The following is a 15,629-nucleotide window of genomic DNA, read 5'->3' on the forward strand; positions in this document are numbered from 1 at the left end:
CAGTATCTTAGAGCAGCTAGAAGTAAAAGCCTAAAGTTGTGGAATTGTAACACATACCAAACTTTGAAATCAGTTCTACAACTAACTGTTGTGATGTGCTTTCAAATGTATTGCTTTTTTGTACATATGTTATTTTTCACAAAAAAGAAAAAAAAATCATTGCTTTTTCTTTCTTTTGTTTTATATAATATGTTTAACAACAAAAATTTTTTAAAAAAGAAAGTGTTACTGTTATGTAAAAGAAGGTAGAGTGAAATTCTGGGGAGTATATGTTCTCAGATAACTTGGATTATGTGGCAAAAAATAATAATACCATGGAAATGAAATAAGATATGATATAAACATGTAGTGCATGCCTGGGAAATAGTAATTTTTTTGCTATTACATTGGCTGCCTTGTAGATGACAATAGTTGCTGGATTGCCTATCAGGTAGAGTAAGTGTGTATATTATTTATTCACTACTGAAGGTCATGAAAAATTGAGAAAAATTCAGTGTAAATAATATTTTTATAATAGTAATCATAAAAGCTAAAGGAAAGCCATTTACTTGCAGCTGACACATGCTGTGTGTCATGTTTTAATCTGTAACATTGTATTTTAACTACAAAGGACTGAGGGAAAGACATTAGAATCTTTTTTTGAGTTCTGATTTCCTGCATCTGGAAGATAGTAAATATATTTTTATACAAAAAGAATCCGAAAGCAGTTGAGAAATCAAGACATATACTGGAAGTTGGATTATATCCATGGCTCCAATCTTCCTTAATTGCTATTCCATTATTTCCAAATTACTTGAGCTGCATAATAAATTCATAATTCTTCAAATCTATCTTGTACTCATTGAGCTTCATGGAGTGTGAGAGCCACGGTTCAGCACTTTCAAAATCGGAGTGGTGTGTCCTAGGCATCCCTCCATGGAGCTGTTAGCCCTCAAATTATCATCACAGTTACAAATAGAATGGATGGAATGTTTACATTTAGGACAACCCAAAAAAGCCCTGTGTACCTTTTTTCTAATATCATTTATTCAAATATACCGTAAATAGGAATGGTGATAACACAGAAAGCGGAAATAAGCTTGTGAGTGAAATTTCTAGAAGCTCATGTAAACAATGCCATCCCACATTGCAGATGCAAAAGAAAAAGCAGTTATGATGGGACTGAGTGTGGTGGATGTCTTCATTCATTTGGTTGTGCAAGTTGTTTAACTATTTTCACTTCCCATATCACAAAGTTAGTCCACAGGAGGGGCTGGTGGATTTGTCCATTATGAGGACTGGTTGACTTTCCAGGTAGGTTGGATCCTCTTGGATTAGGAGGTCTCAGTACGAATAAGATCACTGCAGTAACCATCCAGGCCATCAAGATCATTGTAATACTGATGCCATTATCACCAGAAGGTCCTGGTGATTCCTGAAGACATTCTGTGTCTGTGTAGTAGGACCAAAACTGCCTCAACTTCAAAATCACATGTAAACACAGAATATATCAAGGGCCTGTTCGATTTGGTGAAAATTGTTCTACTCAGAATAATTTTCAAAAAATGTAATCTGGTGCAACTCATCCGTCAGTCAGCCTTCTCATCACATGTTCATGAGAGCAAACACATTCACAGGGATTGAATCCCCCTTTTGCTGTGATGACTCAGCTTGATTTCACTTAACTGTTTAAACCTTTTCTGAAGAAAGGCCGATGGCACCCGGGGTTCCTCTGTTACACGGGGAGCCATAATGCATCTGCTTATCCTTCTCCCCTGGGTTTTCCTGCTTTCAGATTCTGTTTCTTTCAGTTTTGGTCCCTAAGTGACCTTTAAAACACTCCCAAATCTAAGATTGAGTTTATTCAGCTTCTATCAGTTCTTGGAGCACAGGGAATAAGTCTCACGACTTTCTTTATTTCTTTGTATACAAGACCTCACTCACAGTTGGCATTAAATGAATGCTTCATGAAAAAAAGAACAAATGAATGCTTGAATAAAAGTTAAGACATCTCATTTTCCTCCCTCAGCTTGGTATAATACTAAAAATTCTTTTAAAGATGGACATAGACGTTAATGAAACAAGTACTAAATGTAAAATAGAAGGCAGTGGCAAGAGAGAAGACAAACGTGTGTAAAACAAACTCAATTATTTAATACTTTGGGGTAGAAAAGGATATTAGGGACACAGCCTAAGCTGAGATGGGATATAGGTTGAGAAAGTAGAGCATGCCGAAAAATAGGGAAAAAAACTATGCAATGCACAGAGCCTGAAACCCCGAAAAAGAAAGGAATACACCTTATTGAGAGGTTGAGGCATAAGAGACAGGGAAGGAAAAAGCTCTGACTCTGGAGCAAATATGCACATCAGCTAGAAACTACAGACTAAGAGAAAAAATATATAAATGTATTTCCTTTTGCTCAATGAAGCAACCTAATTACAGGTACTGTGAGTGTATTAGGCATTTCATTGTTCACCTTCAGGGTATGATTCATGAACCGTTTTTCCCCCTTAAGTTGGCATGCTGTGGGGAAGAAGGTGACTTGGTTACTGTTATTCTGACATTTAAAAATATTTCCATGATTAAACTTTTAACTCAATGAACCCTGAGGTCTCCTGGAAAAAGGTTTTTTTCTTTCTATTTTGTTTTGCTTTTTTTCCTGATAGGTCAAATTCATTAAAACACACACACACACACACACACACACACAGTTTGGAGGTAAGCATTGTTGGAATCTGTCAACAAATCTTTCATAAATATGTTCATTCATTACTGCTCCTTGAGTTAATCAAGATTACCAGCAAGCAGCACTTTTGCATGGAGTTATCTGGAAGGGACTCATTTGAAAATGGTCTATTATATTAATAAATGATGGAGGAAATAACAAATAGCATTTTAAGACAATATATATGTAAATGAGAATATTGAAACTGAAGACATATTGCAAAAAATTTTGTGGCTTCTACACACATCCAAATCTGACTCAAGATGCAGACTCATGACAGATCAACCAAAAAAAAAAAAACCTAGAACAGTCAGATTAATAGTGGGAAAGCACGCATATTCCGCTGCAATAATAATTTAAGCACACTAAAAATCCTTTTGGGATCAACGCATTACATAATTAGTTCACTGATCATAAATTAATTAACTGATATATTGATTTAGGGCCTTCTGCTAGTTAGTGAGCAATCTCATTTGCTGATATTGGTCCCATTTGTTTGTTGTCTTGCCATAACCTGGAAAAGTTTTCTGCATATAATAATAAATACAATCAATGAAAATAAAAGCAAGCAGTATGGTATCTCCAGCCACTGAACAAATCTCTATGCCTATTTAACAAAATCATTTTCTGAGACAAATTTGTGTTTTGTCCTTGTATTTTCTGTTTTATTTTTCCATTTTCTGTCCTTTCCTGCCCTTTTTTATTTATTTAATTTTAATTCAATTTATTTATTTTTTAATTTGCTGTTTAGATTGTGAAAAATAACATATATATATATATATAAAGCAATACATTTCAAAGCACACTGCAACAATTAGTTATAGAACAGATTTCAGAATTTAGTATGGGTTACAATTCCACAATTTTAGGTTTTTCCTTCTAGCTGCTCAAGATGCTATAGAATAAAATAACAATATAATGATTCAGCAGGCATACTCGTTTGTTAAATCCTATCTTCTCTGTTATAACTCTACCTTCTCCTTTGATCTTTTTCCCAGTTCTAACTTTTTCATTTAGAAAAGGGTGTCAATAATATGGGATAGGAGGATAGAACTTGTTGATGTTCTTAAGAGGCTGGGTCCCTCTGAGTTTCAGGACTTATATGGTCTAGGAACCCATTTGGCATAGTACATGGAATCTTTATAGAATCTCAGATGGAGCCCTAGGTGTTATTTCGGATTGGCAGGAATGGTTTGGTTTTGATTTGGCAACCCATGATAAATAGCAAAGGCTAGCAGAAGCTTGTGTGAGAGTAGCCTCCAGAGTAGCCTCTCAACTCTATTTGAACTCTCTCAGTCATTGATACCTCATTAGAATTCTTTCCCCCTTTTGGTCAGGATGGCATTGTCAATCCCACAGTGCCAGGGCCAGTCTCAGTCTTGGGAGTCATCTCCTATGCTGCCAGGGAGACTTTCACCCCTGGATTTCATGTCCCACATAGGGTAAAAGGTAATGATTTTACTTGCAGAGTTGTCCTGCCCTTCTTTAATTAGGTAGTCATAATGTACTTTCCTATAGTGAGGTTTGTGTTTGGATTTCTTGGCTTGTATTTCCAATCGTCTAACCCCATTGAGAATAGGTGTGAGGACAGGACTATCTCTAGAATGAAAGCAGATCCCTCTAGGCTGGTAGAAGTGTAGATGTGTGTGTGTGAGTGTGTATGTGTTTGTGTGCATGCTTTGAAGATGGGTTCTGTCATCTGTCTCAGAATTCCTAGGACTTTCCATTACTACACCCTAGGAACAAACAGAAGTAATGGGTAATTAAACTTGAAGGAACTCTGCACTCTGGAAAAGTGGAATTTTCAAAGAAAACATATGCTCAGTGGCCAGATAGAACTCCTTGATATTTAATGCAGTTTACTATTACAGAACTTCGAAATGGGAGAAGAAAACCAGAGGCATAATTGGCATCAAATTTTCTACAGTCTGTGGAAATTAAGAGATGGGTTTATGAATTGAGATTCATAAACATTAGTAACTGGTAAAAAAAGTTTCTATAAATGTGCGGTAATAATTTAAAATGATCATCACCCTAAATGTGTGTGCATATTTTGTGTGTCTTCCCATAGATTGTTGAAGCTCAAAGAAATTAGTGGAAGTCATATATGAGTTATATGAGGACAGAGAACTCTGTCAGATACAAACATATACGAATTTTGAAGACAACTTCTAGAGAAATATTTGCCAATTGCTAGAAAAAAGATCCTGGAATTCCAGAAAAAGAGGAAAATGTGATGCTCCTTGGAATTCACTAGAGTTGAATCCAAACTCCACTGCAAGCACATGCAGATTATCTGTTAATTCTTACTCTGTGGTGACAGAGACACACTGGCACCATCTTGTGATGAAACCAGAGAATGAAACTAAAGGCCAACAAAACCAGAACATGCTAGGGAAAGTAAAGGGAGCTCCAGGGGATTGACCATCCATTACTAGGAACATAAAATGCTAACATCTGATTAAGTGTGAGTAGCATTGGAATGCATTACAGTCACACCATAAGAACTATGCATGTTTTGTTGAAGTCACTGAGTTATTCAATGGGTATATCATATCAATTGCTTTCATCTTGACTTTCTACACTTCACTTAATTTTCTCAAATTTAACATATTAAATAGATTATTTTACTAGAAGGCCAGTCTGGTTTGTGTCTTTCTAAATTTCCATCCCCTTACTTGTAAAATGAGAGTTCAATTATATAAATTAATTTCTTAAGCTTGTTTAACATCTATGAAGCATCATAGGTTAGTGGCAGTGATATAAAGTAATTATTCTGTTTAGAGAATCAACAATTTGTGATTCATTAATTCATTTATTCATCAAATCTTCATGTGAAGATGTTGGTTGATTAGCCATCCTATTAAGTCCTGAAACCACAAATATGAATATGATAAAGATCTTGCCCTGAAAGAGGCTGAAGAACATAAGGAGATACACAGGTATAAATAATCACTCAAGATACAGTTATTTCACCTGGAACACAACCAAGAATGAAAGCTTTTTTTTTTTTTACATAATGCTCCATTCTTTATTTTCATGCAAAACATACACTGTCTCCATTGTCATATATTAAGCCAATATTTTAATCTTATTCACTAAGAAACTTGAATTCACAGGTATTTGTTAATGGATAGGAGGGGAGAATAGATAGATGCAGGGTACAGGAAGGGCAACTGAATATTTCCTTCCCATCTCCTAAAGATCACAGATTAGCTTTCCCAGGAATTTCTTCCATCTCTACCATCAATCTCTATCATTAACTAAGGCTGAAAAGTGTTAACTACTTTATGATCTTGTAAAGGGAGTGGAAAAAGAGATTATACCTCAAAATATCACTTTTCCTATGATACCCGCTTTTAGAAAACCCTTGAATAATAGTTTATTATTAGCTGATAGATTCTACTTTAAAATGAGATTTCTTAAAATTAGGTATAATTTTCAAGTTTGGCTTGTAGGTCTTTGACAAATGAATTAAAGCTGAAAGGAGCTGTTCTAGCTTTGAACATAATGCCTTTTGGATCGAGGAGATGCAAATTCTAGTTTCTGTAGAAATACCTCACCCACTTGATTTGTTTCACTAAATTTTCATGGAATCTGGTACAGTACACTGCCCTGTGTTTTATAACCCATTCTTGTCCCTGTTCAGACGGTTTCCCTGCCATGGCCTGCTCTTGTGTGCCTCATTACTCACATCTGATCTATTGTCCCCTTACTTTCTACTCACCCCTTACTTTCTACCCACCAGTCAGTTCGTGCATGTCCCAGCACAAAGCCACTGCTCATGATTTTCCTTCTGCATGGAATACTCTGTCCTTTCCTCTGCATGTTGCAAATATTGTCCTGACTGTGCAGATTAGACCTAATTTCCCTGGATTCACATAGTACATAATACATGTCTTTTCACCTAACATAGTTGGAATTTGCAATTCATTTGTGTGATTCCTTGATTAATATCTGAATTCCCAACTAGATATATTATTATGTCTAAAAAGGCAGTATAGTCAGTAACCCCCTACCCCATCCCCCAGTCTATTCATGGTATCAGTATTACCTAGTTCAGTGGGTGGAACAAGGTTAGAATTCAATGAATGTTTAATACATGAATAGATATCTAAGAAAGAATTAAAATGGAAGGGACTTGAACATGGATTCAGGCTATAAATAGGGAGAAAAAATGCGGCAGGAAAGAAGCAACATTTGTTAAGTTTGTGTCAGGAATTGTATTAGGAACTGGATATTTATTGCTTCAATTTATATAACAATCTGTATTACCAAATTGTATATTTCTGTATAGGGGAGGCACAAATCTCTTTCTGGACAGCATTCTTCCTAATGTTAGCTATTTAAGCTATTATTTTATGAAATCAGAATACGGTGTTTCCTTCAGTTATCCAATATTTCATTATGAAGATCCAAGGATAGTTGTACCATTACTTGGGAGGTAAAATTTTTCCTGTTAGTAATGAGTCAAATAATGGAATACTGTCCTGAGATTGGTAAAAGGTGCATTTATTTAGAATTTATTTTGAATTAGATAAAATAACATTGATGAAATGATTCTGTTAGGATTGAATAAGATGAAATCTCCACCATTTACATGACTCTGGAATCATTTATTTGGATATATCCCTTTTCTCACTGAAGCCTCTTCCTGTTGGTGTTCAAAAGGAAAAACGGAATAAAGAATATATTCCAGTTCACCCCATTAATAATGTATATTGAAAGGAACAATTTTGTGCTAGCAGGTGTATAGAACAGATGACCTGATAGGTCATTCCAATCTCTTATTTCTATAATGCTATGAACCTGCTCTGACAACATGAGCTCTGAAACATACAATACTCTTAAGAGCTGAATGGCCATTAATCAGGAATTTGATATCTGGCTGGCAATATCAGTGCGCATAAAGCAGCATAAAGCATCATTTAGCCTCCTTACCAAGATGGAGGTAAACCTGGCAGAGCTACTGGATGGTACATCTGCTAATGAAATTACAGTCTTTTAAATTGAAAGGGAAAAGAGCCAAAAAGAAGGAAAAATGAATAATACATTTGCACATGTAAAATGATGTATGTATTTGGATGTTGGCTGCAGTGTTATTTGTAATATTGAAGAATATAAATATTCTACTATATCAATAGAGGAATGATTAAACAAATTAAGCTATGTCATACATTAGGATACTATGTAGCAATTTGAAAATCAGAATATTATGTTTTGATGTAGAAGATATTTCAAAACTTCTCTTAAATTAAAAAAAATGTAGAACATAACACACAATATAATCCCATACTGCAACCATCAAATTGCATATCTATGTATTTAAATATATTTATATGTAAGTAACACTAAACTCAAAGTTATTACTTTGGTTACTCAGAGGAGTAGGATGAGATTTGCATGGAGTGTAATGGGGGATAATTTGAATAAGAAATTCATATTTTTAAATTGCTTATAATTATTACAACAAGAATGTATTCCCATTTAAATTAAAAGTGATACGAATAAAAGAAAACAGTACAATCTTTGCTTATTTTTTCAAAATAGACTTAGAAAAGAGAAGAATGTAAGGGAAGGGTTGTGAATTTGGAGAACTGAATGTAACCTAGGCACAAATTGGTCCTTCTGAGGCTGTTTCTTCACCTGTTAATCCAGAATTTAACTCTCTGTCATAAAGTCATTGAATGAGATTCTCTATACACAGTCCCAAATTCAGAGCAAAAAGGCACCGAAATAGCCACTAATGTCCTTTCCTTTCTCTCTTAACCTACTTACACTTAGAGCTTAAAAAAAGAAAATGGTCTGTCACAGACTTTCCACTATTGTTATGAAAACTGAAAACTGATCAAAAAGGTGAGTGAAATATAGGGAATTTCTGAGAATACAATAACAAAACAAACAAAACTAGCCAAGGTACTTTCATTGTTTGAAAGGCTAGCAAAACATTTGTTTCAGAGTTCTATTTGGGTACAGAGTCCCCAAAAGGAAAAAAGGATTTTTCACAGATGAATTTTAAAACACAGAGACAAGAACTGATCTTTCTTTAGATGAGAGAGAGAGAGAAACAGAGAGAAAAGAGCCACTGGCTGGTACGAGATGATTAATAAGTTATGAGTGTCCAGTTAGGTTTTGCTTTTGCCCTGTAAAGGATCTTGGCAGAAAGTTAAATGGGAAAATCCAATGAACAAATTGGATATATTCCCTACTCATTTATCTTCAGCCTTGGCCCATCAAACTGCTGCTATGATGCTGAGACTGCTCACTGCTCATAATATAATTAATCAGGATCACTGCAAAGAGTGTGCTTGCCAAACAGAGTGTGTGAGGAGCAGGACAAGGAGGTGGTCAAGAAGCTTATAATCCCAAGCACTTTCTGCAATGGCATTGGAGAAGCTCTGCACCCCATGGAAAGTCTTGGACAGTTCTCTTTGGTTTACAGCTGAGACTGCTTTGCCTAAATTCCCTTGTGGTGATTAGAATTCACCTAAAGATAGAACAAAGAACACATGAGGCCCTTGGACAATCTTCATTTCTGGATATGTCCTATACTGCCTTTATTTGCAATAACATATCACTCTGCCCCTTATTTTTCTTCTAGAAGAAAAATCGCCTAAGGAAAAGCCCCTTCTTACTGCTCCAATTATGAAAGATAATAATCAGCTTCCACTTTTGACTGGTATGGAGTATAATGGACTAGATCTATACTCTGATTACTATTTATACTCTGAAACACTATTGAACAGGAAAATGTATGAAGCAACAGCTGTCGGCATTGATAACCAGCAATATAGAGCAGTGACCACTGAGGGAAGCAAGCCAGTTGTTTCCTATGACTGTATATCTTACTGCCTGGAGACAATTTCCAGGCTTTGGTACAGAGAGATTGGGAATTAAAACAGAGCTCAACAGTCTCACTGAGTTGAGGAGAGGGTAGGGTTCAAAGAGGCTAAAATTTTCAGGACATAATACCAGAATAAAGAAAGCTGCTCAGTGGGAAAAAAAACAGAGATAGGGAGAGGCTTAGTTCGGAGCTTTCAGCTGTGTATGCATGTGAGAAAACTCCCAAGTTCAGAGAAAGAACTACCAGCAAGTAACAGGTAGAATAAGCCAAGGAGCTCACAGAGGGCAAAAGAATCTGGAAGAATGACTGAGTTCAGACCAGTCAGCTCAATGACTCAAACATCATCACCCTTGCCTTAGGTAATTCTCCTTAAGACCAGGCAGGGCATATTGTATTGAATTTTGGGAGTGTTGCCAATGACCTAGCCATCTTGTCTTCCACTTGAAAGACTTCCAAATGGAATTTCATATTCATACAGGAATATTAAAGCTGCATCTCTTGGGGCCATGAACTATGGAAATCACAGATGCCAATCGGACAGTCTGGGTCACTCAGGTAGTGGCGCACTGTCCTGGCCCATTATCTTATGAGACTGACTGAAATCGAGTTTCTGATCAAACCTGCCCCACCCAATCACTTCCATCATTGCCTGGGTCCATCATTGAACCAGACATGATGATACTTCACTATCATGGACAAGGCCTACAGAAAAAGGCTATATAATTCTGATGCAAAAGCTATTATTGCATACTAGACTTGGAATTTTTGCCAACAATTGGTCCATCTTTCTCATGATTATAAAGGACACATTGCATAGGAAGTTGTCCCTGTCTGCTTCTGTCAAATTGACCACATGGGTACTTACCCTTACTTAGGGCCATCACTAGTGCCTCACTGCTGTTCCAGTCTGATCAACTGACTCAGGGACTGTATTTGCCCTTGAAACAAAACTCCATCATGTTTTCAGCTTTCCAGATCATCTATGGCCAGACAATGGTGATCATTTTTCAACAGTGGGCCAATTGTCAAGGCATTCGAGAAACATTTCACATCCCTCAAAACCCTAAGACTGCTGGCATCATCATGGGAAAAATAAGCTCCAAAAGATTTTTTATCCTATCGCTCTCAATCCCTGGTCTCCACACATTACTAAGGCAATTTGGCCACTGAAAGTGATTATCCCCAGTAAGGATTCAATTCCTTTTGATCACTTGCTGGTTAACGATGGGGATGAAAGGAGTCAGGAGTTATATAGACTTATTTTGAAAATTTAGGATTAAGCCATAATGAGCTTCCTCTTTCTTTTCCTTGACTGTTACCCTAAGAACACCCCACTGATAGTTTCTGAGTGGCTATCTTTATGAAAAAGGGCCTAAAGAATTCAAATAATTCATCTTCAGACATGTGTATTCTCTTTTTAAATTGCCAAGGTCCTGGGTCACAAAGACAATCACTACTTGGCTGAATATACAAAACTCTGACTTCACCTACAATGGTCAACACAGGCAATGGTGGGAGGGCAGATATAATAGGTCTCTGTAAATTTTATTAAAAAATTATCCTGTTTTTCTTATATTTGATTCTTCTAAACAAAAAGTCTGGGTGAGAGGAGGAGATAATTGAAGTTAAGACTTTGGTTATGGGAAACACGGACTATGGAGTAAGAGTAACAAACCCCATACATGGAGAAGAGATACCTTAGACCGTGGGAGGTGTAAGGAGGGAAGAACAATTGATGCTTTCTTAGACTTCTGTATTCAGTATCACAGTCTGGCAAAATAATTACATGATCTACTATTGAGTTTTAAATCCCCATCCGTGTAAGCATGAAAACAGAAAAACTTACATGCACATAACCAGTCTTGATCCGTTCCCCCTAAGGACAATAACAGTTACAAACACATGGACCAGCATTACTTTATTTCAGTTTGATCCAAAACCATCTGCTTCTTTTGATACCAAAGTGGCATTGGGTTACATTACGTTTGGTGACTAAGATTATAATAAAGCTTAGTCAATGTTACTGCTTATGTGACTTAACCAAATCATGTAATGGTGATTCAACTCTAGTTTAAATTAAAAACAAATGCATAACTGGAGTGATCAATGCCCCTTAGTGTTATATTTTTTATATGGGGAAGAGGGGGCATGAACTGTCGCATTGGGGATAGAGTTTAGTTTTATCTCATCTACTAAAGAGCTCCCTTTTATTATCGGCAATAACAACAAAGATCAACAAGTCACTTCAAAGTCCCTTGTGTAGGTTATAATGGATATTAAAATGGCCTTAAACTATATCCTAGCAGCATGAAATAAGAGATGCTGTCCCTTCGTACCCTATATATCCCACCCCAAGGACTTATTCACAGTTAGCTGAGTCTGGTATTACAGGGGATGGGGCATGGTTGATGGTTGATGTCAAAACTGCAGATGGGTTTCATTTTGCTCTTGGAATCCTATTAATAGTGATTGAATAGATGATATATAAAACAAATTAAACTAATTTGGCCCCAGCTATTTTGGTTAGAATGATCAGAGAGACCAACACATTTTCACACTCACATGAAAAGTAAAGTTCATCCAAAAACACATAGGGGCAAGGGAAAGCCTGTTGCAGGAAGCAATCTGACTTGCCCCGAGTGTCCCTGCTTGATCTTGCCAGGTGTGCCAAGAATTTAAGGACCTAACTGTTTTTACCTTGACATTTCTTAGCACTGGGTGTTCAGTGAACCACCTCGAAGGATGAGGAAATGTTTTCCTTTATAGCATGTCTTAAAAGAGGCAGGTTCTCAGTGTCCCCCTCCTGATTTAAGCAACTGCATGTACAAGTATCCAATTGGGCCATGACAAACAGTGACCTAGGGGACAAAGGGAGATAATGCAAACATGATATTACTCGTTCTGACTTCTGGGTTCATTATTCTGAGTGTGTTGATGGTTTCTCAGGAGTATACATATGTCAAAACTCATCAAATTTTGCACTTTAAAATGTGCCCTTTATTTTATGTCAATTATATTCAATGAAGCTATAAAAAAAGAGAAGAATGGCAGTTGTCTCTTCTTAATTTTATTTACAGTTGATTCATTCTTTCCATTAAAGTTTCACCATAGTGCTCCAAAATCTGGCCCCCTGGAGAAGGTAGGTGTTTCAATACCCAGTTTGTATCCTTAATGACTTTTTTAAAAATCCTCTTAACTCTGATGCCTGAAAAAAAAATACCTCACTGGATCAACGTGCAGTGACACGGAGAAGAATAGAACAAAAATTCCCGGACTTTTTAAAAATAGAGTTCTAGTTTTAATTCAGGTAAAAACCCTGAAAACCATTGTCTCTGTGAAAATAATGCAGAATAATGGAACTGGTTTGTTTAAGTTAAACTTTTTATATTGAAATAATTGTAGATTCACATGCAATTGTAAAAGATAATACAGAGGGGATCCAGTTTCCTTTAAAAGAGATCTTTGAAAACCATGGTAAAATATCACAATCAGGAAACTGATATGAATGTAGTCAAAATGCAGAACATTTCCATCACCACAATAATCCAACATATTGCACTTTTATGGCCATGCCTACTTCAATCTTGCTGCATCACCTCTTTAAGCGCTGAATATCAATACTCTATTCTCCATTTCTACAATTTTGTCAATTCAAGGAAGCTCTCTAAGTGGAATCATTCAGTACATAACCTTCTGAGATGGGATTTTATCACTCAGTATAATTCTCTTGATCTTCATCCAACTTGTTCTTGTTAGAGAAATCACAGTGTCCAGACCTCATCTAGCCTGACTTTCTTCTCAGGGGAAGTCACGAACACACACTAAGTGGCCATCCTCCAGCCTTCTACTATTCCCACCTCCTAGATTTGTCTTTCTTTTCCAATGCAAAGTGGACTGTGTGGAGCTGGCATCTATTGACTTTGACTCGGAGCAATTTTTGGACACCTCGAGGGACCAGCCATGACGGAATTTCTTCCCCTGCTCTTTTGGACTCTTTGTGCTGTATAAATGACAAGATTATTTGCCCTTCTGGACTCTTTATTTTGATCAAGTAATAAAGGAATCATTAGCTGAAAGTTTCTTTTGTGCCCTGAACCTGTGTTCTCATGACAGTGTTGTAGCCACTTGCTCCAAAGTTTATATGTATCAACAGTTCATTCCTTTGGATTGCTAAGTGGTGTGGTATAGTATGGGTGTATCACAGTTTGTTGAAACACATCACCCATTGAAGCACATCTGCCAGTTTGTGGGAATTATGGAAAAAAGCTGCAACAGATATTTTTGTGCTGTTTTTGCATGAGTGTAAGTTTTTATTTATTTGAGATAAATGCACAAGACTGCAATTGCTGGATCATATTGTGGGTGCATGTAGAGTTTTCTATTGTTTTTTGTTTGTTGTTTTAAGAAACTGCCAAACTGCATTTTATATTCTCACCAGCAAGGTATAATTGATCTGGTTTCTCCACATTCTTGCCATCATAAGATGTTACTATTTCTATTTTAGCCATTCTGGTGGATGAGCAGTGATAAATCATTGTGGCTTTAATTTGCATTTACCTAGTGGCTACTGATGTTGAACATCTTTTTATATGTTTATTTACCAACTGTATATCCCCAACAGGGAAATGACTGCTCTTGGTCTTTTGTCCATTGTTAGTGGTATTGTCCTTTCATTGTTGATTTTGAGAAATCCTTATATATTCTAGATACTAGTCCTTTCTTGGCTATGTGGTTTGTAAATATTTTCTCTGTGTCTGTAGCTTATATTTCATCCAATTAGTAGGTCTTAAGGGAAGCAAAAAGATTTTAATTTTGATGAATTCTTATTGATCACTTTTTGCTTTTCAAGGACTATGCTTTTGGTGTAAAGTCTAAGAATGTTTTGCTTAGCCCTAGATTCAAAATACTTTCTCTTGTATTTTTTTTAATAAAAGTTATATAGTTTTACAGATTACATTTATGCCTTGATCAATCTGAGTTAATTTTTTTTTTAGGTGGATGGTCCGGGAATAGAACCCAGGGTCCTTAGCATCCAATGAGAATTGCCAGTTCTCTACTTAACCTTCTCTGATATAACACTGATGGGAGTATGGAGACATGATTACAGAAGATGGGGGTGGAGGACTAGGCTCTGTATCTAGCCTTTGCTGGCATGGGCAGGTGTGGGGGACACAGTTTGTTTCTGTGTTTTTTGGTTGGAGAATAGAGGTTATTGTCTAAAAGGTTTTTGCCTTACTTGGCTGTCCCTTTTCCTTTACTTAGTAGAAGAAAAAAGGAAAGCACATCTATTACATCATTTTAGCAGTTCTGTCTGAGTTGTGATCACAAGAGTTGACTTTTAAAGAAAAGTTTGTATCTATTAAAGCAAGTTTCATCAAAAAGAGCTGCTAATAATTTTTCTTAGGAATAAATTTGACAAGGAATTACTATTGCTCAGGAATTTTGTAGATGGGTATGAATGGATTTGATTCTCCTATTCAGAGTTAGACACATATGTTGGCACCACAATAAGCCTGGACAAACTGGGTAAAGCACAGACCATGAAGATGACAAGGTTGGATCCACTGCCACATTCAGTAGCAACATTGAACCCAGAGAGAGCCAAAAGAGGAGACACCTATTCAAGTTTTTGCCCATATGACTCAATTTTTTAATTGACAAAGGCTTGAAAATAATTGATCCAAAGAAGATATACAAAATCCAACAAAAACATAAAAATGTGCTCAACATCACTGGTCATCAAAGAAATGCAAATTAAAACCACAATGAGCTACCACTTTATGCATATTATGATGGGTATTATTAAAGAAATAGGATAGAAAATGATTGTTGGTGAGAATTGGAGAGATAATAACGTACATATTACTGGTGGTTCTATAGAATGGTGTAGGTATTGTGGAAATCAGTTTAGTGGTTCCTCAGAAAGCTGAAAATAGAATTTCCATATGACCTGGCAATTTCAATTATTGTTATGTATCCAAAAGAACTGAAAGCAAAGAGTTGATCATATATTTGCACATCAATGTTCATAGCAATATTATTCACAACAGCAAAAGATGGAAGCAACACAAATGTCCAAC

The 15,629-nt window shown here is 36.2% G+C and overlaps 1 pseudogene; it reads right to left on the minus strand.

Moving 5' to 3' along the window:
- Positions 1 to 1,235: 1,235 nt before the first annotated feature.
- Positions 1,236 to 14,057, minus strand: LOC143645060 (small integral membrane protein 14-like; annotated as a pseudogene).
- Between the last annotated feature and the right edge of the window lie 1,572 nt (positions 14,058 to 15,629).

The sequence above is a fragment of the Tamandua tetradactyla genome, chromosome 8, assembly GCF_023851605.1.
Source record: "Tamandua tetradactyla isolate mTamTet1 chromosome 8, mTamTet1.pri, whole genome shotgun sequence".
Classification (NCBI taxonomy): domain Eukaryota; kingdom Metazoa; phylum Chordata; class Mammalia; order Pilosa; family Myrmecophagidae; genus Tamandua; species Tamandua tetradactyla.